Source organism: Papaver somniferum, chromosome 10 (assembly GCF_003573695.1).
Source record: "Papaver somniferum cultivar HN1 chromosome 10, ASM357369v1, whole genome shotgun sequence".
NCBI lineage: Eukaryota > Viridiplantae > Streptophyta > Magnoliopsida > Ranunculales > Papaveraceae > Papaver > Papaver somniferum.
In genome coordinates, this window is record NC_039367.1 from 166,483,838 (window position 1) to 166,506,970 (window position 23,133).

At 34.8% G+C, this 23,133-nt stretch overlaps 2 long non-coding RNA genes across 2 annotated transcripts; both read right to left on the reverse strand.

Moving 5' to 3' along the window:
- Positions 1-19,714: 19,714 nt before the first annotated feature.
- On the reverse strand, positions 19,715-20,510 carry LOC113317598. Its single transcript, XR_003343686.1, has 3 exons — positions 20,419-20,510; positions 20,171-20,306; positions 19,715-20,080 (listed from the first exon to the last, which is right to left on the reverse strand). It is a non-coding gene; the product is annotated as an uncharacterized LOC113317598 (long non-coding RNA).
- A 923-nt stretch (positions 20,511-21,433) lies between these two features.
- On the reverse strand, positions 21,434-22,756 carry LOC113317597. The gene is made up of 3 exons (XR_003343685.1): positions 22,538-22,756; positions 22,404-22,439; positions 21,434-21,478 (listed from the first exon to the last, which is right to left on the reverse strand). It is a non-coding gene; the product is annotated as an uncharacterized LOC113317597 (long non-coding RNA).
- Positions 22,757-23,133: the final 377 nt, after the last annotated feature.

Genomic DNA, 23,133 nt, shown 5'->3' on the forward strand with positions numbered 1-23,133 from the left:
TTACAATCTGTTAGCAAGTCTTTAGGATTTCCTTGTTCTTCATCTATGTCCATCATCTCTTCTACATTTTCGTCTTCTTCTAATGGAAATTCTGCCAAGAAATCTGCGGTAACTTGTGATTTTGGTGAAGATGGTACTTCATACTTGATCCCAAAGTGGACTACTTGTGCATTCCATCTTTCTATTCTTCCTGATCTTTCTGAATTCTTTATTACTGATTCAATTGGATCTTTTGTCAGTAGTTTAATCTTGTGGGTTAGAAAGTAAATTCAGAGCTTTTGTGTTGCATAGACTAATGCAAGGATAAGCTTCTCAATCTTTGAGTAATTCTTCTCTGCGGCAATGTAGGTTTTGCTTATGTAGTATATTGGTTTTTAAACTCCTTGATCCAAGTGAATTTAATGTGTGCGGTGTTGACGCTAGGTATATTAATAGCTCTCCTCCTGGTTCCGCTTTCTGCAAAATAGATAAATTCATTAAATAGTTCTTAATACTTTACAGTGCTTTCTCGCACTCTTCTGTCCATTCGAATTTGGTCCCCTTCTTTAAGATGTTGAAAAAGTATTTGCACTTGTTAGATGAGCGCGAAAAGAACCGCCCTAACGAGGCTAGTATCCCATTTAACTTCTGCACGTCTTTCACAGTTGCGGGAGATGGCATATCACGAACCGCTTGCACCTTTTCTGGATCGACTTCTATTCCTTGCTTTGATACAATGTAACTTAAATTTTTTCCTGATGCTACTCTAAAGATACATTTTGCTGGGTTTATTTTCATCCCGCATCTGTTCAAATATCTCTCAGGTTTTCAGCATGATCTTTCGCCTTTTTGCATTTTACCAGCATGTCATCTACATAAACTTGTAATGTCGTATGCACCCATTTCGCAAAAAACTTTTCTACCATTCTTTGATATGTCGCACCTGCATTTTTTAAAACAAAGGCCATTCGAGTATAACAATATAATCCTCTTGGTGCGAAGAAATCCGTGTGTTCTTGATCTTCTTCCGCCAATGGTATATGATTGTACCCTGAATATCCATCCATGAGTGATAATATTTCGTTTCCTGATGCTTCTTGTACCATTTGAGGTATATGTGGGAGTGGAAAGCTGTCATTTGGGAACGCTTTATTCAGGTCACTGAAGTCAATGCAGATTCGTATTCCTTTATTTTTGTTTGACACTACCACCATGTTTGTTATCCATTCTGGGTACTTTGCTGGTCTGATTATTCCTGCATCCAACATTTTCTGCAACTCTGCCTCTATTTGAGGACGATATGTTGTTGCTATCTTCCTTATCCTTTGTTTGAATAGCCTTGCGTTCTTATTGATATCTAACTTGTGACATGCGACATTAGGATCTATGACTGGAATTTCGTCCATGCTCCATGCGAAGACGTCTTTATATTCCTACAGGAGATTGATTGTTCCTTCTTCTTCTTCATTGTCCATCTTTGTTCCAATCTTTAATATATTTGGTTCTTCCTCCGTCCCCACGTTGATGTCTTTTGTTTGTTTCGCTGCAGTGAAATTCTCCTTTCGGTGATGGTTCTTTTATTTTGTGCGTCAGTTCGCCTTCTTTCTCTGGAATTTCGCTTGGTATTCCTTTCCCTTCTTGTGCTCTTATCATGTATATTCTTAGTTCTTCTTCCTTCTTTAATTCTCTTGCTTTTCTTCACCTATCCTTTCACTTCTTTGTGCGTCCTTCATAATTCTTTACATCTATTTCACTGCAGACTTTCGCACTTCTAGTATCTCCTTTGATTTCACCTATTCCACTTGGTATTAGGAAACGCACGCATTGATGAAGAGTTGGCGCTACTCCTTTTATCGCATGCACCCATGGTCGTCCCAATAGCATATTGTATGATGATTATACATCAACTACGCATAGAGTTATATGAGTTTCTATTTCTCCCAATAGTATTCTCATGGTTATCTCGCCTTTTGGTTTTGTTGTCGTTTTATTAAAACCATGAATTTTGTATGTTGAGAGCGTCATATCCGGATCTTTGTATCCCATACCCTTGAACGCTTTATAAAATAAGATATCCACCGAGCTACCCGTGCCTACCAAGGTTTTATTGATCGCCCATTCTTCTGTTTTTTTCACACTTTCATTTCTTTCTTTTCGCTCCGCAGTTACTGTAACTACCAGGGGATCTGTTCGCCTTAGATTTTTTTCTGGTATCTCATCTGATGCGAATGTTATCTTCTGCTTTTCCCATTCCTTCAAGAGAGATAGTTTTTCCACCGTCATGATTTTCCTTCCTTCAAATTCACGCTTGTGTATTTTTCCTGTGATTCCTGCATGAAAATCATTGATAGCCGTTTTTGTTATTGAGTTACACTTTATACTCCTGCTTCCCTCTATTGCTCTGATGATTCTTACTGCTTCCATTTGTTCGCTTTGTGTTTTAACATCAATCTTTCTTCTGTAATTGTTCTTCTGTTGGATCTATTTTTGGACTTTTCTAGGTGCGTTACTTCTTTCATCCATCTGTGCGGAATCAATGGTTTCACCAAATTTCTTAGAATAATATTTTCTCTTGACGCTGAAGAACTGAAACTATTATGAATTAAAATAACTATTTGAGATGTAAATTTTCGGTTTGTTTTTATGGATCTAAATTTTTGTAAAACTATAAAAAAACATCGATAACAATACGATGAGAAACGAATATTAGAAAACTTTTTTGTGTGTTTTTGAATCAATATCACTAACAGGGTATATCATCTGAGCTGATTTCTAGCGCCAAAAATGTAGTTGCGAGAAATCTCACAACTACACCCTTAATAAAATCTATAGAACAATCTAAGAAATCATCATAAGAATCTCAAGAACTTTTATTAAAATCTTAGAACAAGTACAAAGATATGAGAAAACCCTAACTTGGGAAGAAAATAATTTTTCTCTCTCCTAAATATCTTGTCTCAGCTCTCTAAAAAGACCTCTCTCTTTTACAAAGATGCTTTGCTCCTTATATAGGAGTTTACATAGTAGAAGACAGCTAGCCCCTTATTTTGGATCTGACGTGCGTCAATGTTGCATGGGAGTTTTAGCATTACCGCACGATTTCTTTACTGCCGCATAAATCTTCACACTTTACTCGTGATTAGGTGACGTCATCTGGTTCGTCATCTTGAATATGTTGTATGCGATCGTATTCGCTCAACACTTAAGGAGTTACTTCGCATACTAAACGAATGTGCGGTATTTTGTACCCACAAAGCTAGAGAGCCATAAATTTCATAATGGCGAGAAATTATATTAGCCTTATTCCCACTGTATTTTTCTTCGCTATGCTCATCATGGTTTCATGTACTGCGCGTAAGTATTAATAATATGATTTCAGGTGAATTTCCGTTGTTGTGGTTAAAAGCTGAATAAAGCTCTCTTTCTAGAGCTTCTGGCCCCACCGGAAACTATTCGACCAATAGCAAATCTGATGTCTTTCGCAGGTATTTGCTGCACACGTATATACCTTATGACCGATCTCAAACCCCGACTTTGCTGTCTCTCTTCTTCTCTGCCGTTTCTTCTACTCCCGTCTCCTCTCAATTCTCTCTGTTTTTGCTGATTTATTATTGATTTATTTTGTTTTTTCTTTCGCAGGTGATATATATACTTAGACAGAAACTACATCAAGAATATGAAATTAGAGCAACGAGTGGCCGTGTGGTTATCATTATCATCGAACTAATATCAAAACTCTAATTGATCTTCACAACCGTAACCTTCACACTGGCGACTTTCTTTCATGTTCTCTTTCGATATGTTTTCTCATCGTATGTTTTTGATTTAGTGATAATATCATCTCACAATTTAATTGGTTTGCTAATAGGTAATGAGACGTTCACCACGAACCATTCATCAGGTAAGAAAAAAATATCGTACATAAAGATGTTGACCAAGAATTCAGTAGTGCCTTCAAACCGAGTGATTGGTTAGGGTTTTTCAAGCCGAACGAAACATAGGTTAGGTTTGCTCCTTTTCTCTGTTCGGTTTTGAATTTTTTATTTTTTTTTCTATCTCCTGATTATGAAGGTAATCAGAACACTGCATTTTATTGTGTAGTCTTTGGTTCAGGTATAGAGCTTTTTTTTGACTATGAGTGTTTAGTTCAAAGCATTTCCTTTTTGTATTCTTTGATTCATGTTCTTATCATCTTTGAATCAACCAATATTAGTAGAAGACACATATTTGCTAGATATTCCTGGCTACTGCTGCTAATCCTATAGAGTTGATACTTTAGTGCTTATTTTTATGATATCAAAGGTCACAGGTGTACTGATGCGACTATATTGAGAATGGCCGGCCATGGTTCCATGAGCAAATACCATGGATATGATTAAAATTGCAGTGTCAGTTGTATGATTTTTCAAGTCAGTGCTAATCTTCTTCTTTTAATAATTTTTTAGGCTATGTATATTGAAGTGAACGATAGGAGTTGAGACATGATGAGCTTCTCTGTGACTTTATAAAATCCAAAGTATGCAATAATAATTGTGCATTTCAGCTACTAATGAAGAGAGACTGTGGAAATTCATAGAGACAAGAACATTAATATTCAGTTTAGTGGTCAGGAATGTTCAGCGTGTAAAAACTTTATGAATACAATTTCATTTGTTATTTTTGACAATTGTATATATGTTCTTAGCAACAATGCAAGAAAGTCTGTAATTAGAGTTCGTATTAGTCACATTATCATCTTTTATAGGTTAAGATCGTTACCTCTACAAAATTGCTGAGTGCGTGTATCGCAGTTTTATTAACCGACTATTTTCAATATTCTCAATTTTAGTAATTAAATATTTTTATGCCTATTTTTTCTGTTTCATGCTTCAAAATTTAAGTCCCTAAAAATTCATTAGCACCAAAAACATTTACATAAATAAGAATTATTGTTTAATCCAGTTTTTCATGACCCAGTTAATGGCTAGTCCACCCGTGAAAAACATTTACTCCCTAGTCCAAAAACATGTTTTTGGACTAGATTATTTACTCGCTAGTCCAAAAACTTTATGGAGATTATAAAGTGTGTTTTCTAATGCCTAAAACACTCTTCCAGATCTAATTAGTATCAACACATGTAAATGTTACTAGTAGTATGTTACTACATACTAGTAGTATCAATATGGTGATACTACATATTAATATGTACTATACTAGTAGTAACAAAAATATGTTACTAATAAATTAGGTAACTACTTTACTAGTATACTAGTAAATTAAACTAGTTTACTAGTAGTAACTAGTATACTAGTAGTAACTATTAGTAACATGTAGTATCAATATGTAGTAACTAGTATGTAGTAACTAGTATACTAGTATACTACTAGTAGTAACTAGTAGTAATATGTAGTAACTAGTAGTATACTAGTATACTAGTAGTAACTAGTAGTAATGTGTAGTATCAATATATAGTAACTAGTAGTATACTAGTAGTAACTAGTACTTTACTAATAGTATACTAGTAGTAACTAGTACTTTACTAGTAGTAACATATGTAGTATAACATAACAATATTAATATGTAGTATCAATACATAACATAACAGTATTGATATGTAGTACATAACATATTGATACTACATATTGATATGTAGTATCAATACTTAACATAACAGTATTTATTTATATGCAGTACATAACATATTGATATTACATATTGATATGTAGTATCAATATGTTGACACTACATATTGATATGTAGTATCAATATATAACATAACAATATTTATTTATATGTAGTCATAACATATTGGTAATATATATTGATATGTAGTATCAATACATACTACTAGTAACATATGTAGTACGTAGTAATATATGTAGTAACATACATAGTGTTATATGTTAGGGTTAGTAGAGTAATTTTACTCTTTTCAAAACTTTTTTGGACTAACGAGTAAATATATTTTCCCGCTGGATTAGCCATTAACCCGGATCGGGTTTAGTGGACTAAACAACAAAGTTCTCATTACATAATATTGATGTTGTTACAAACAGGGATAATGTCCACATAGAAATTAAGTGCACAATAATTATATAGTCCCTTTGTCATCAAAAGATATGCGTGTTTTACTATCTTAGGTGTAGTGTAGTCAAATTATAAGAATACTAGGTATCACCCCAGCCTACGGCCGGGGCTCGACTTTTTTAGAATTTTATTTATTGTTTGGTCGGCCGGTCAATATCTTTTCATATTTTAGTCCGTCTATAATAATTGGGAGCATATTTAGTTAATCCGGTCATATCAGAATGGTCCCGATATTTAGTTTCTCGTGTCAGTTAGTTAGTCATATCACAGTAACATGTTTAATTAAACGGCTCATAGTAGCCGGATGGGGCTGGGGCCTCCGTGAATTAGAAAATTTAAAGGAAAATATAATATCCGCATTAAAATTGACGGTGATTAGGTAAAATCTATAGAGTCTTCAGATTAATATTTGATTTTATTAAGATAATATATTTATTTATTTTTTGGAAACTCGAATTTCAAAATCTTAATGACCTTTATTTTCTCGTGACTACCTGGTTTAATAATAATCAGTTTGGTAAATTAAGGATATGTAACGTATATATTCATATAATAATCTCCGAAAAAGGGCAAGAAAATCAAGAAAAGAAATCCCACACGGAAAATATGCCAGTGCATTACCGGAAAAATTAAGTTGGCGCAAGAATTTATTTTTATCTCGAAAACTTTAGAACATGTACCTTCCTTGATGAAATATTTGTCAACCGGACCCTGTATCCAAGTGTCGCTTCATCTTTTGCTCCTCATCGTGTAGTTCTTCCTCACTTTTTTTATTATAATAAATAGACTGATTTTAGGCTGAACAACATTGTTCAATTTTATCACCTTTTTCGATTTTGTTTTAAAAATAGGCAGAACAACAGCTATTCTTTATTAGAAAATCTAGGATTTTCATTAGCTGGAGAAAAGCAAACGTATAGGGGAAGCAAATTCTTGTGTGTACAACTTCCCACGGACTCTCTGTTATTACTGTTATATGAAAAACAAACTTGTGTTTCAAGTTGTCTTTATGCCTCGTGCAACAATCATCTTAGGAAATTGGAAGATTAGGAAATCCAGTTATACGAGGAAAGGTAGACTCTGCGTAAAGTTTAGTCGTGTTTAGGTAAGTGGTCAGGTTAGGGTAATCTTGGTCGAGCCGCTGCATAATCTATGCCGTTCAAAACTATATTTATTAAAACGGACGGATGAAGATCAATATAAATTAGCGGTCAAGTTAGCTTGGACCGCGGCATAATGCACACCATCCAAAATCATATGTTAAAAACGGGATCGGACGGACGTCTATATAGAACATATAATCGATCGATCCGAGCCGCAGAATGACGAAATCGATGGTCGGATTTATAAATCTACACACACAGCACTTCTTTTTATAATATAGACAAGAACGAACGACACGTGCTATAAACGTGCACTAACCTATCTAAATTCATGGCAACTGGGGATGTTTTTCTTTTGGGTCCTACCCGTTTATTGAAAATGCAATAATTCTTAAACCTAAAAATCGAGATTTTTCTTTCATCTTCTCCGTTCTTTCTCCACCGGCACCTGCCTACACCACATTTTTCTTCCTGGATATCTTTCTTCTTCTCTCTCGCGGTACATGTATACACCACTTCTACAAACAACTATTTTTCTCTCTTTACTTCTAACGCCATAACCGGAGTACTAAATTGTAGACTAATTTCAGTCCACCTCTTCTTCAAATATTTTTAGGGTTTCTCCAACTTAACCAACCTTCATTGTTATACAATTTCATTTATGGAATTACTGATAGATTTAATTTCAATTTCAATGGGGTTTTCTTCCTTTGCATGTGGAGGATAATTCTATTACTGAAGATTTAATTTCAATTCTTACTACAGTATCATAATTACTGGAATTATATCAAATCGATAGATTCAATTTGTTTGATTCGATCGCATTTGATTGATTGCTATTTTACCCCCAAACAATATTTCACACATGGGAAAATAATTTTTCAGCTTCGTAGTTACCACTTTATCCTCAAATAATATTTCTAGTTTCGACTCAAACTTATTAAAATAGGGGCAAAATGGTCAAGTAATTTTGCAGCTTCAACTAAGGGGAGTTCCTTTATTATAATAATAATAGATTTGTATATATGAATATTATTTGCAAAAATGGCATCAGGTGCACCCCCATAATCCACGTGTAACGGGAACTCTTAAGGAAGAAGCTAATGTAGACCTACAACCAAAACCAATACCGGGTAAAGGTAGCCGTGCTAAAGGTAAAAGCTCACGGTGCACATGGTGCCACGGTTGCAGGATAGAAGCACCAACGTGTCCTTGGATCCAATTAAGAGAGCAGACCAAAACTCTAATTCATATGGGCCGTGGATCTGTGATGGTGGGGCGTAGGTTTTAATGGGTTTGGGTCTGTATGATTTTTATTAGGTTTTGTTTGTTTCCTCTTATATCTGTTTAATTTTTTTGAAACCAGTTTTGATGCATACCAAAAATTTTTGAGCTTTTTAATAAAATGGCCACCTTTTTGACACATAATTAAAAAATCAGTTGTGTTTTTTTTGAATCATTTTATAAAATGGCCGAGTCAGAATTTATTCGTCCCATTTTTTTCAAAAAAGAGTAACGACAGTTAATTTAACACGAGTCAAGGATATTTTAGACCTTTTACATCCCAGTCAACTCGCGACTCAGTCGTGCTAGAGAAAAATACTCATCTTCTTCTGTTCTTCTCCTGTATTTTTCATTTCCATGGAACCCTAACAAATTATTGAAATCAAACCAAATTCAAGAGAAATCCAATAAATCATTACCCGAAATTTGTCTACATCTGCCGAATTAACCTATCTTAATTATTTTAAAAAAATAAACAAGATCATCTAAAAAAGAACCATTATGAACCCTAACTGATAAAAAGGACGTGCAAGAACAAAAACGAGAGACGAATTAATAATCGATAAAAACCCAATTGAAAAACTTAATCAAATTGATCAACTTTCCATTATTCATTAATCAATTGTTCAATTACAACATAAACCAGCAAACTTAGAAAACCCAAAAAGAATAATCATTGAAATCAACAGAAATAAACCCTAATAAATTCCTATTTCAAAAAAAAATAATTGTTCCCACTTCAATGATCTTTGTTATCACCGCGATCAAATCCTTCAAAGTTTAATTTGATTCCTATATAGAAGAATCGAATGAATAAAAACAAATACGCGATTGAAATCTTACCATTAACCTTTACCCCAATCGAGAGTATTGTTGTTGGTTGTTGGAGATGAACAAAGGAGGAAGGGTGAGAATTTTCTTCCATCGATTTGAGGAAAAGCAAGTATCATTGTTGACGGTTGAATGAATGGTTAATGGGTTCTACATAGTTTGGTAGTCGAAAAAGAGTTGGAGAAACCGAGAATAAATGGTTAATGAAGGAGGAAGAGAATATGTTATTAAGGATACGATAGTAATTTTAGGAACAAATACGTCCACTTGTTGGACCATTTTGGTGGGACCAGGTGAAATAACTAACAGAAAGTCCACTTTATAAAAATTTTAAAATTTTTGGCCGGTTTATTAAATATATGGATGGAAGCTGGTCAGTTTGTTATTTTTCCCAATGTTTTTGAGACATACTCAATAAGGACAAAATAGAGTCACTAGGTTGTAATACGAATAACCTCGTATCAACGATATTTGATAATGACAGTAATGCCGTTATAATTTATATTTTTATAATTCTTAAAATTTAATTTTTGTTTCTGTCTAACCAATAATAATTAAGTTAATGGATAACAAATCGTTAATTGATACAAATTTATTTAAATTTCCTTATTTACATATTTCTTTAACTTCTTGATTTTTTTTTTAAGATGGAATCACAAAATTTAATTATCAGAGGCCAGGGTAACTGTTGGAAGCCGAGCAACAATCTGAACTCCCACCCCCTCTGAATTGCAACACCTAAAATTTTTAATTTTTTCTTTAAAATTTCTTATTTTTTAGTTTTTTTTAAGTTTTTTCTGTAGTTATAAAACCTAGATCAAGGTTCGGCTGATAACTTATCAGTCGAACTAAATTTTTTTGAAACATACTTAGGTTCGGCTGATAAGTCTTTAACTGTCGAACCTAAGTTCGGCTGACTCGAGCAAAAAATAGGACAACCGAACTTAGCATTGTTCTTCATAAAGTGAAGTTCCGATAACATTTTCGTGTTTAATTATTAGCCGAACTGTTCATCAACACTTTCAAAATGACGATCAATGAGTAGTTCAGCTGATATTTTGTTTCAATTGTAAGCTGAACTTCACTCTGTAACTAATCGAAGATGATGAAAATTATAGTCCATTTAGCGTCAGTTGGAGTAAAGAAAAGAGAAGAGAAGAAAAATAATTAAGAAAGAAAATTAAAATTAAAATTAAAAATTAAATAATAATAATAAAAAATCTTATCAAAAAATTAAATAGTTAAAAAAAAAATCAAATAAAAGTTTTTAATATGAGACATAAATTTTTTTATGCAGTGGTTGTTTGTTCTGGTAATTGGTATCAAGGTTTATTATTCTTGTGACATATCGGCGTGCGATTTATTATACCATTTTTTATATGCCTTACTGACTCGGTGATCGAGTGAACTTGCTTGGAGTTTAACTCTCATTGATTATTTTTTTCAGGTGTTGTTAGGGATCGTGAAGGAGACTGATTGATTCCAGTTTCTCTGGATATTTTGAAGATATCTAACTGAGGGTGGTCATCTACACTTTTTTTATTATTTATTTTTGTTATGTAGCTGTGAGGCAGTGGTGATGTTTGAAATGGGGTGGTTTTTATCATTTTCGTTGGTTCAACATTTTGTTAAGTATATGGAATCTATTTTAGACATCTTCATTTTATAGAAAGAAATAAAATTCTCTTCTCCGAATACAATTGTAATGGAACTGCGTTCCTACTTTTCTGTGCATTAAATACCTTGTTGCAGGAAATTAATGATAGACTTTTTATTTAATGATCGGCCGGGTAATGTGGAAAGTAAATCAACCAAGGGAGCGTTGAAGGAAGTAGTTCAATTAACATCAAGCATACGTCAGTATACGTCTTGGCGCTTTGTGAGCAACCCTATAGAAGGTTTCATGATGGAAGGCTTCATGAAGTAGAGGATGACCCTTTTCTTTTACTAATCTTCCTGCAAATCCAGTACTTAGATTAAAGAAAAAATGAGTCATTTTCCCAGAAACATTCAAAACCAGTTAATATGTACGAGTAAGATTTTGGTCAAGGTCAAATAGATGAAAATATTTAAATATGAAAACTGTCTAGTTTACCCCTTCAACTGTCGGAGGTTGGATTAGATTTTGAATTACTGCCAACATCAAAAACCTGTGATATCCTTCACCGGTAACACTACGAACACTAGTAATACCATCTCTTGTGGTTAATCCACAACCATCACCGCCAAAAACCTCCACTAAGAGAAGAAAAAATAGAAAAAGAACACCGACAAGGGGAAAAAAAAACCCAATTTCGTGTAAGTTTAAACTAGAAGCACCTGGTTGCATCTTGTGTTATTCTTGGATGAAGTCAAACTTGATCTCAATGAAACTGGTTGCATCTTTTGTTACTCTTGGATGAATCCAAATGCATCCAACTTCAAACTAAATGAAGCTGGTTGCATCATGTGTTACGCTTGGGGGAATCCAGATTTATCCAACTTAAAAACTGAAAGAAACCGGTTACATCGTGCATTTCTCTTGGGTGAATCCAGATTTATCCAACTTAAAACTGAATGAAACTGGATTGCATCGTGTGTTACACTTGGGTGAATCCGGATTTTTCCAGCTTCAAACTGAATGAAACTGGGTTGTATCGCGTGTTACTCTCCAAATTCAAACTGAATGAACCTGGCTGCATCTTGTGTTATTCTTGGATGAATCTGGACTCATTCAGTTAAGCCAAAATGATTAAGATTTCACCTAGCTTTAAAAACGGATCCATACTTCATTGCAACCAACCCATCTCATTGTCTTCTTCTGCAATACTCAGACAAATTAACACCACCAACCAATGATCCAGACACCAGTAGCACCCATCTTCAAACCAATAATTAGTTGCCATCAACTCTTAGATGTAATCTCTTCTAAACCCTTCAAGCAAAGCCACAACCATTTCTCCTCCTTTTGAAATCAACAAGAACAGCTAAATCGAACCCATTGATAACATCTTCATCTTTCATTAATGCAGAGCACATCAACACCACAATCTTCAAATTCAAATAACCTTCTTCTTTGTATACAAACCCAATAGTTCCAATTTCTTCCTAATGTGACAGCAGTACACAAACCTCTTTTTCTTCCTTGTTTTCTCGGCTCAAGAACAAACCCCATTTAATCTCATTCTCCATCTTTGCATCACAGCCAACACCAAAACCCTAGCTGCCAACTTCGGACATCACCAAATTCGAATTGGAATGAATTAGATTTGATTTGATTTTTGATTCTAAATCAACTCAAAACCCTAGAAATTAAGCTTATAGGATTGAACGAAAAGATTAGATAAGAACATGAATTCTAATAACAAAAACCGCAACTAACTTTTGATCTGATAATTAATCTCGTTTTTTTCTCTGTCAATGATGGAGAAGAACAATGGTTTCGACGATTTTTGAGTTTTAACTATTTAGTTTAGGGCACATTGGTAAACTTTCGAAAATTATGTTGGGTAGAATACCCAAAATGGTTATTAGAAAACTATCCTTTTAATTCCCATCCAGTTAAACAATATCAAAATTTACATATCCACAATTTTAAAATTTTCAAATCTTTTATAATGGTTTAAAAATTGAATGACGCAAGGCATTTGTAGTTTGGATTAGTAGAAGAAGATGCACAAAATGAAGTCTTTTAAGACATCAAAATCTAATTAATTTTTGATGACATGATCATCATCGTACCATTAAGCCAACGTGCATACATTACATTCCCAACTGTGGAATATATTACCCACTAATAATATACATTGTGTATAAGACGTGCTTTGCATAGTTTTTGAAACAGCAGCTGTTATTATCAATTCCAGCTGATGAAGCAATTAGGATATAAGTAAACACTAAGTTAAATTTGATTATCACATCAAATTCTCTTAGACCATATATTTTCTTTACAGGGAGGGCGCGCACGAGAAATTTATACCAGAATGGCGAGAAATTTCGTTAGCATTTTTTCCACGGTCTTCGCCTTTGCCATGATCATCATGGTGTCTATTCGTGAGTATTTATTCAATTATGACTCTTTTTGCATGTTTTGTTACTTTGGGTATAGAATTCATATGCGTATTTGAATAAATATTATCTGCAGAAATTTTTCAGTGGGCTTATACAGCTCCTAAACCTATCGGCTCTAACAACGATACTATTCAGTGGGTACCTCTTGGTACCCTGCTATTTGGTAGTGGAAATAAACAACCGTAGTTGACAACGAAGAAGTATCGGTCACGGAGGATTCAATTAAGAGCACAGCTGTTGTTATAAGAGCATGGGATCTGTGTCTGCGACGGTGAAGTGCAGGTTTTGATCGGCTGCTGGGTAGTTGTTTGAACCTCTAAGTTGATTTTATATTTCTTTGTCTGTTCTGTAATTGATTTTTGGCATCGTGCATGTTTGTTGGCCGTATGTATTGATTTTCCCTTGGGTACTCCGAGTAATCGTGTATTTATTTTTGCTCTCAGTTATCAAATAAATGGTGTTGACGGAGGATTTATTTTTTCGTTTTTTATTTCCTTCTTTCCAATAAGAGATATTATAAGAGGTATATACACCAATTAAATGGTGAACTCGCTGAAAGCGTACTTATTTATTTATTTATTTCCGAGAAGCTACTTGTATATCACGACTTAATCATGTCCGAATACTACCTGTTAACATGCTATAGAAACACGAACACCCATTAGGACAACAGAACTCGGACACAAAACATGAAAGCCGCCATAATTCTCACACAAAACATGAAAGCGGCCGTAATTCTCAAACGAGTTTCACTACAAAAAACTTAATATATTGCAGCATCCAATGCTTATGACATAAACCCTTATTAGTGTAACGATAACTAGAGCTGTCAAACGGGCGAGACGGGGCTGGTTTGTGACCAACCCGCGGGTTACGGGTTAATACAAGCCTAAACTTGCGGGTTGAAATTCTTCACGGGTGGTCATTTATCCGACCCGCGCCCGTCCCGGGTAAAGCTTGCGGGTTCACGGGTGCTCACGGGTTAACTGGTTTTTGTTGAGTCAACTCGCCAGAAATCAAAAATTCACGGGTGCTCACGGGAAAATAATCTTCCTCTCTCCGAAATATCGTTTCTCAGCTCTCTAAAAAGATCTCTCTCTTTTACAAAGACGCTTGGCTCCTTATATAGGAGTTTACATAGGGGAAGACAGCTAATAAAGCCCCTTATTTCGGAATTGACGTGCGTCAATGTTGCATGGGAGTTTCACCATTACCACACGATTTCTTTACTGCCGCATAGATCTTCATACTTTACTCGTGATTAGGTGACATCATCTGGTTCGTCATCTTGAATATGTTGTACGCGATCGTATTCGCTTAAAACTTAAGGAGTTACTTCGCATACTAAACGAGTGTGCGGTATTTTGTACCCACATTTTGCCTCTTCTCATATCGTTCTTTTGGTAAAGAGAGCGGTATGAGAAATTCTGATTTATTTTTCCGTACCCGTTCATCTTTTCGTATTCTTCTCAACTGACATGTTTCCGTAAATTGGGATTAACTGTCTACACGTATTGACTCTTTCCACTTTTATCCGGCATGTATTGAGTTTACCGGTTGTTTATTTTCCCTATTTAATGACTGGAGTGAGGAGAGATAATCTTTTCCTTTCTTTATTCGATCTTCATCTTCTCTGCAAATCTTCATTTTCATCTTCTCGAAGTCTTCGTTCTTTCTTCATAAAGATTTACCCAGTGATGTTCTTCTCTGAGATCTATGGATTCTCATTCGAGGTTAATATATTTTTCTTTGATACTTTTCGTATTTTTCTTTCCCTTGAATTTTCAATTTTCTATTGTTGATTTGCAACTGTGTTGTTACTGTTCTGCTACTGTTCTTCATATTCCCATGTTGGTTTTGTTGCAGCAAGAATTCTTCTTCGAGTTTCAAAGATGTTGAGTCTCGCAAGAGGAAGCCTTCGCATAACAAAGCAGTACGAAATACTCCTTTCCTATAAAACAATATTGTTGCCTCTGTTTCTTATCTACATTGTTCTTCGTAGGATACTGAGAGCGAGATTGATGGCGAGAAGAAGAAAAAGGTTAAGAGAGTTCGCAAATCCCCCACGATCAATACTTCTCTTGTCATGCCGGAATTCAATTATAAGAAGAAAGACACTGAGGTCTCTCCTAATGTTAATATTGACGCTCCCTCACAAGGCTTCACTGCCTCAGCTTCTTTGAATGCTTCTGCGTCTCCGAGGGAAATCTCCGCTCCTAAGGAAGCCGCTTTAGTTGATCATGCGGGTGCTTCTTCTTCTGAGAATGTGACCGCACCCATAGTGGATTCCACCATTTCTACTTTTGTGAATTTTCCTGGCTTAGTGTATTTTACCGCATCAATGCAAGATACATCTGCACTTGTTTCAGAGGGTATTACTACCAATTCCTCTACAGATGTTGCAATGACCGCTCCTTCTCATTATGTGGTATCTTCTTCTCCTTCCGATACCAAACCTCTTTTGAAAATAATTAACGTCGCTCGCTCATCTGTTCATGATCCTTCCCAAGTTCGCATTTGTGATGCTCTTGTAAAGATATTAGGTGACTCTCCTCCAGATAAGTCCACTAGGAGCGAAATCTTCTCACAATTGGATTCAAGTGTTAATCTTGATTTTGATCTTCTGATAAATATTCTTTTGCTCGTAAATTTCTTTCTGTTTTAACTGATGGTGTTTTCATATTTTCATCTAATTTTTTTTTTAGGATTCTCGTTGTCGCTTAGTCTAAGATGATGGGTTTTCTGAGTCTAGCAATACCATCCAAGAGCTTCACCGTCAAGTTTCTAAGTTGAAGGATGCTCTTCAAGTTGAATCTCTCGCGTCCGAAAATCTTCCCTCTAAGAATAAAAAACTTAAAGTATGTTTATCTTTATTTTGTCAATCACTTAAATGAAACTTGTACTTGTATTCATGTTTTGAATATCTTTATGCGTATGTTAAGACTTAAATCAAAAGCGTGTTATGGAGAGATTCTGCTATCAATATTCTGCTAAAGATGCTTGTGCAGACAATAAGAAATTACAGAATCAATTATATTAGTTAATTAATAATCATTCATATTCGCTTGATCAGATAGAGAACTTAAAAAATGAGAATATTTTTTTAGTTAATCAAAATGAATTTCTGGACTCCCAAGTATCCCATCTTTCTGGAATGTTATATATCGCTGATTTAAGATACCAAACTTTATCAGACGAGAATCAGGTCTTGGTCGCAGAAAAGCGGTCTTTCTTAAAGAAAGAGGCAATGTTTAGGTGTCAATATCTTGTTCTCCCGAAAATTTGTGATAATCAAGTGGAATCCTTTCGCACGCTAAGAAATCAGCATGATGAGTCTATGAAGAAAGTAACTTTGGAGAATGATCATCCAAAGCAAGATAAACTTGACTGTGAAGATGAATAAACTTCGAGAAGAGCATACACAGCTAAAGGGGCCGGTCTCATGATATCCTTGTGAAAGAAAAGTCTTCTCCCTCTCAAGATGAAAAGAAGATTTGATCCCGCCTCCAAGGTTTAATTAGCTGGTGATGATTTTGATAAGGTTATGGAAAGTTGGAAAAGTAGTGGTCTCGCTTTATCTCAGTACCTAATTTCTCAGAGGGAAGGTAGTCACATCGAGCTGACTGCCTCAGTTTACCCCTTTTTTTATGGTTCATATCTTGTAGCTGCGGAATTATCGCCTTGGTAATAATTTGATGTCTTTTTTCCAGAGTCTGAGAAGTCGCATCAGTCTACCATCTCCAAGTTGAGATAGCACTTAACTCTCAATAGCACTTAACTCTTCTCGATATAGAGTGAATAGGCGGTGTTTGTATCTTGGAAACCTAATGGAGGTTTCCATAGTGAACACTAAGAAGACTCCGCTCGAGAAGCTCATGTTAAGGATCAAATTCTCGCAACTCGAGTTTGTGTTGACAACTCACTTCCTTTAGTGTATTTGGAACCTCTTGATGTGGATGCGGATGAGAAGCTTCATGAGCCCTATAGTGACTATGATTATGTGAGTGATGATGATGAAGACGAAGAAGCTCTCCTTCAAGAGGATCAACCTGAAAAGGACGGATCTTGTGGTGGTCTTTACAAAGATCCATGCTCTGATGCTAACCCCAACAACGAGGTTGATGTTGAAGTATCTGCACTAAATCAAGACGTGCCTTCTGATAATGCTTAGCTTTTCTTTTCCTATAATCTTCTAAGCGACTGGTTATGGATTTTTGGATATGTATTTTTGAAGTACACTTTTATTTTTGCTACCTTTATGTAAGATTGTCTCTAACAAGGAGGATAATACCTTTCTTATGTTAATTCCCATACTTGCCTCTATTATTCTGTTTGTTAGAGATACTACTTATTCCTTCATCGTGCGGTTGTATTCGTGCGTTAATGAATCTTTAAGTATTTTGCTTCCTCATGATTTTGTTCCCTGCAAAATAGAAATCATTATATTTTTAAGTAATCTTAGGGTTTTATATTAAGGTTTTACTGAGCGTCCCTAGTTAGAGGTCTTATCATCCTCGCCCTTATTTTTGTCTTAAATTATTATTGTGCAGCAAAATCGCAGGCCGTCATTACTCTTTTAAGTAACGACCCATTGATCTTGCCTTATCATTTCTTGTATTTTTGCCTCTGCAGGATGTATTTATGTGTTAATACGACGAGTCTTATTACTCCCGTGAGTAAAAGCCTCATGATATTAACGTCTTTGACACAATTCAGCTCCCTAATGAAGGGTGTCTTCCTTATATTCCCCCTAACTGCCCCTTCAAGGAAGCTTACCCCTACCGGGTTAGGGTGGGCTCTTCCCATACAGTGATGCAACAATCAGTTATTTTCGTGGCCTCTTATCCCTCCGCCGATGTGGCTTTTGGTTACGAGACCGCACCCTAAGTGGGGTTTCTTGAGGAATGAGTGCATTATAGTCAGGATTTGTCAAGAGCAGCTGGGTACGCTTCAGACGCCCTAGGTACTCTTGACTCAACCATGTACCTCGGCGCCCTGATCGAGTTTCTGCACTCCTTAGTAGAGATCTTCTTACCTTAGTCTTTCGACTAAGGCGCTCTACTGGATGGGATTTTATTTCACCCCAAATTTCCATGACTCGGGCTCCAGGGTCGGTGTACCTTTCACCTGAGTCATGCTAATCAGGGTTTTCCCCAATTTTGGCGCGCGTTAGGTCTTATTTTTTCCTCTTGATATTATGCGAACTAGGGTGCATGCCACAATTGGATGCCTTTCCTCTATTGTTCGAGGTTTTACTTCTGATGCCTTTTACTAAGGTCTTAATATAAGGTATTATTTTTGCCTTTTTCTCATATGTAATATATCTAAAGAAGAAGAATTTTTCATTTTCATTTATAAGTTTGATTGGTACAATTCCGATATCTTCTTTCTTCATTAGTTCACTGATATAATAAATAGTTAGAGCCAAAGAACGCATGACTCGTTCAACTCCGTGCGTCTTTGTGCATGATTAATTCCGCTCTTTAAATATTTTCATCTTTTCTGTATGAGTTATGGATAGAACTTATTTAAATAAGTTCTATTCCACGGGTGTTCAAGTCTTTGCCCCGTGTTACTCCCTTCAGGATCCATTAGTTCATATGCTCCGTTTCCAACAACTCTTTTGATTATATAAGGTCCATCTCATGTCTTCTCTAGTTTTCCATCTCCTCCTCTCTGATAAGGAGGTATTTTCCTTAAACTAGTTCCCCTGGTTGGAATTCTCTTTCTTTTACACGCTTGTTATATTCTCTAGCTAGTCTCTTGTGTTAATTCTCCATATGTTACAGGGCAATTTCTCTATTTTCTTCTAAATCATCAAGCTTTGCTAAGATCAGATCTGTGTTCACTACAAGAAAACTAATGTATTACAACACCTCATTTGTGTGGAAAGAACCCATGTTTCATGTTGCAAAAGCCTTTTTCCACGTAAAAAACTTTTGCAACACCGTGTGGAAACAACCTGTGTGACAAGAAGTTATTGCCACACCTTAAGTACGGTGCGGCGATAGCTGGTTTTTTTGCCTCACCAAATAGTGAGGCAATAACATGAGGCAAAAAAGTATTTTTTTTTATTTATTATTTTTAATTTGTTTATTTTATTTTCTTTGGAAAATCTCTTGCCACACCAACCAGCGAGGCAATAAAATGAGACAAAAGGCATCATTTTTATTTTTTAATTTATTTATTTTCTTTAAAACTGTTTTGCTACACTACTTACTGCTGCTGCAACAGCTTGACTTCGGCAAAAACACGTTCACAAATTTAGGGACTACTGTAATCATCATGTCATAATTTATGCACAACAAAATCGATTTCATACATAGATTGAATTAAAACAAACAATTCAGATTTCATTAACAAAAAAGAAATTTATGTTACAGATTATAAAAAATCCTACTTCACCATAAGAAAAGAAACAAATTAACTTACAGAATCTCCGACTTTAAAGTTGACCTTAAAAGTAGAGAAACTTTATACTTCAATTTAGACCTAACTAACTCCTATCTACTAGTTGTACTTGTACATAGACACATATGAGAAATGTACCTCAACCATGAATAGTCGAATCCAAATATGAGAAATATACTTTAAAATTGCAAAGAGAAAGGTGACTGTAACCACCAACTTGTGTATCCACTTCATCTTTGCGTCGAATAGTTTTTGCTGCACACTGTGTGAGGCTTCTACTCTTTGACATTGCCATCGGAAAATACCTTACAAAAACAAAACGGTTTCTACTCTTTGACATTGCCATCGGAAAGTACCTTACAAAAACACAAGTCAGAATTAATTAGACATGAATGCATTACTAGAACTTAAACTCATACCCATACATAGCAGATGACTGAACTTACCTGATGCTCTTCACTAACCCAAAATTTCACAAGATCCTTCAACTCCCCCTCGTTTAACGCATTGGGTTTATCTGCAAAATAATCTGCCTTTGTATCGTGGGGTGCATAGTGAAACCTTTTCCATTTAACTTTATTTCTAAATATTCCACGAGCAATAGATACAACAAAACTACTTGTCATTCAGCAAATAAATCATGTGGAACACAAAATAAACAAACATAATATAAAGTGTTGCTAAGAAAGTTCACCTGAATTTCGACTCACAACCATTCTTTATCCTCATTAGCTTGCATATTCTAATGCTTGGTCTAGTTGAACCACCGATATTGTTCTAACAACACCTGCTGGCATCAGAAGAGTGTATTTGATTAGTCTCCATTAAGCTTGCCTTCTGCGTAGTATTTAACAGCAACCTCAGGGGCCGATAAATTTCTCAACTCATGTGTACCAATGAAATAAGCAAAAACCAAGAAACATGTTATTATATTGGATAACTGTGGTTTGCAACATCGTAGTAATAACGAAACAAAGAGGGGAACATAAATAAAGATAACAACTTCTATTACTAGTCAACACGAATGACCTATTAAATTTTCACATCAAATATAGTAAATTAAGAAATGGATGTCTATTTTAAACTCCTAGAAGATTTAGTAATTATCCTTGATTTTTATAACTGCAACCTCTGCAAGGGCTAAAAGACGTCCTTTTGTTCAGTAATTTAGACTAATGCACCAGAATTGCTCTACAATTAATCAATTTTTTATAAAAAAATAATTGGTTTATCAATAAACCATTACATATGACTATCAGGTATAATCAGAATATATACCACGGTGAAGGTTTATGAACTTATCATAAGTTTCAAAAGAATGCATCTACACGGTCAGAAAAATGATCTGCCAAAAGAAAAAAAAATGTTTAGGACACTCGATACTTTTCAGATCTTGGGACTAGGTTAAGTATTAAGACCCTTTACGCTGGTTCGCAAAATATAAAAGTGCAAGAAAATGTCACTAATATATTCAAATAAAATATTCTGATTCATGTTCATGATGGTATATATATACACTGGCCAGAATCTGTCACTAATGTATTCAAATCAATAAGTGATGTAACAACGTATAAAGTTGTCAAAACTGCTCAAGTACAATAAGAGGCTAAACAAATATGAAATCAGTTAAAAGGGAATAAGTGACTAAAACAGAAGATTGGAGGGTTGAATGAAAAATGGTTGGCACCTTCATGATAAGTAGGTGGTGCATCTCAATCCCGCTTTCGGCAAAGTGCACTTTCAAATAATCCGCTCTTTTCCACCAACCAAAAGTCAAATACAAGTGTGAGATAAATGTTGTTGAATAACAAAAACATGCCACATTAGCAAGTACAAAGTCATGGCAAACCAATGGGGATATGAAATACTAAGGAAAAAAACAGGCATACATGAAGCTTCCAATAACAAAAGATCAGGATAATCAGGTTACTCAACCATAGGAACATATGCCTTTCATTTACTTAATCTGCTGTCACATATGCCTTGCATTTACTTAATCAACCAGATGATACATCTTATGTATATAATATATTAAATGGAAGTATCCTAACCCTAAAGATGAGTATATGTAAGAGTCGAGCCTTATGGTTTTGTGTTTTTCCAACTCACTATGCCACTGGAGTGTTAACACCAACACAAGTACACAAGTAACACTATAACTGGTATATCAAAAACCTTTGATGGATATTCTTTTCACTGTGACCCTTTACTGTCACAAGGTTCCATCACATCAAAGTGTAGAAGACTAATAACATCTATCATAGAGGTATCATATATGATAGATGAAATTCAATGAATATATGTGTAGAAGACAAACATCTATCATGGATGAATTCATATGTTACTGTATTTCAAACTTTTAAGTTATCACCAAAAAATTAAGCAAACTAAATTGTTTAACCTCAATATTCATATATTCCTCGAATTAAAACCAAGCTTTGCATATGAAGCAGATATAAGCAATTACAGACACAAAACCAGAATACTGCATATTGCCATTATCTAACAAGAATTTCTTGAGCTCATCACGGAGGTTATGGAAATTAAACTCCCCCTAGTGGTCGATCACTAATTTTGAATACATAAACAACACCAAACCAGAAAACAAATAACATTAAATCCAACAGAAATCGTATAAGGCTATAAGCAAAAATAAACAAAAAGGGATTAAAAACTTACTCACTCCTGTTCAAATTGTATCATCTGAAAGAAACCCTACAAAAATAAAAATAATAATTAAGGTAATCAAAAATCCAAATTAAAGAAAACCCGTTTTGGAATTGAAATTTGAGAGAGAAGGGTGAGAATATGACCTGCTATAACCCTTTGGAGAGTAAAGAAAACAAAAACCTCTCGATTAATCAGAGAGAAACGGTAAATTAGGGCTATACCTTTTGATGTTCGCCAAATTAGGGCTTTCAGAGTGACGAGATTATGTTTAAGGTGGAAGAAGGTGATTCGTGTAGTTGAGATACGGTCTCAGAATGACCAGTTTTTTGAGAAACGGGACTCGTTTTTTAGGGTTATGAGAAAGTGTTTTTTGTTTTCTATATAAACTGGTTTAGAGAAAAAAAATCGTTTTTATTTTGGTTTAGAAAATAAAGAGGTGTGGCCGAATTTTATGGGTTTTTAGTGGGAAATCTGATTTTCACCAAAATTATAGGAGGGAATTTAGTTTTCATTAGCAGGAAAATTTGGCGCAAGATTTTTTAATTAGATTTTTTTTTTTCGTGAAAACTTTTGGATCACTTGGGTGTGCTTTTTTTAACCCCTCTTGCCTCACATGTGAGGCTAAAGACATCATTTATTTGAATTTCTATTTTTTTCTTTTCTTTATATCTTATCAATTAATCATATTTTTCATTAAAAAAATCTTTTTAAGTATAATTTTAACTTGTTGCCACATTTA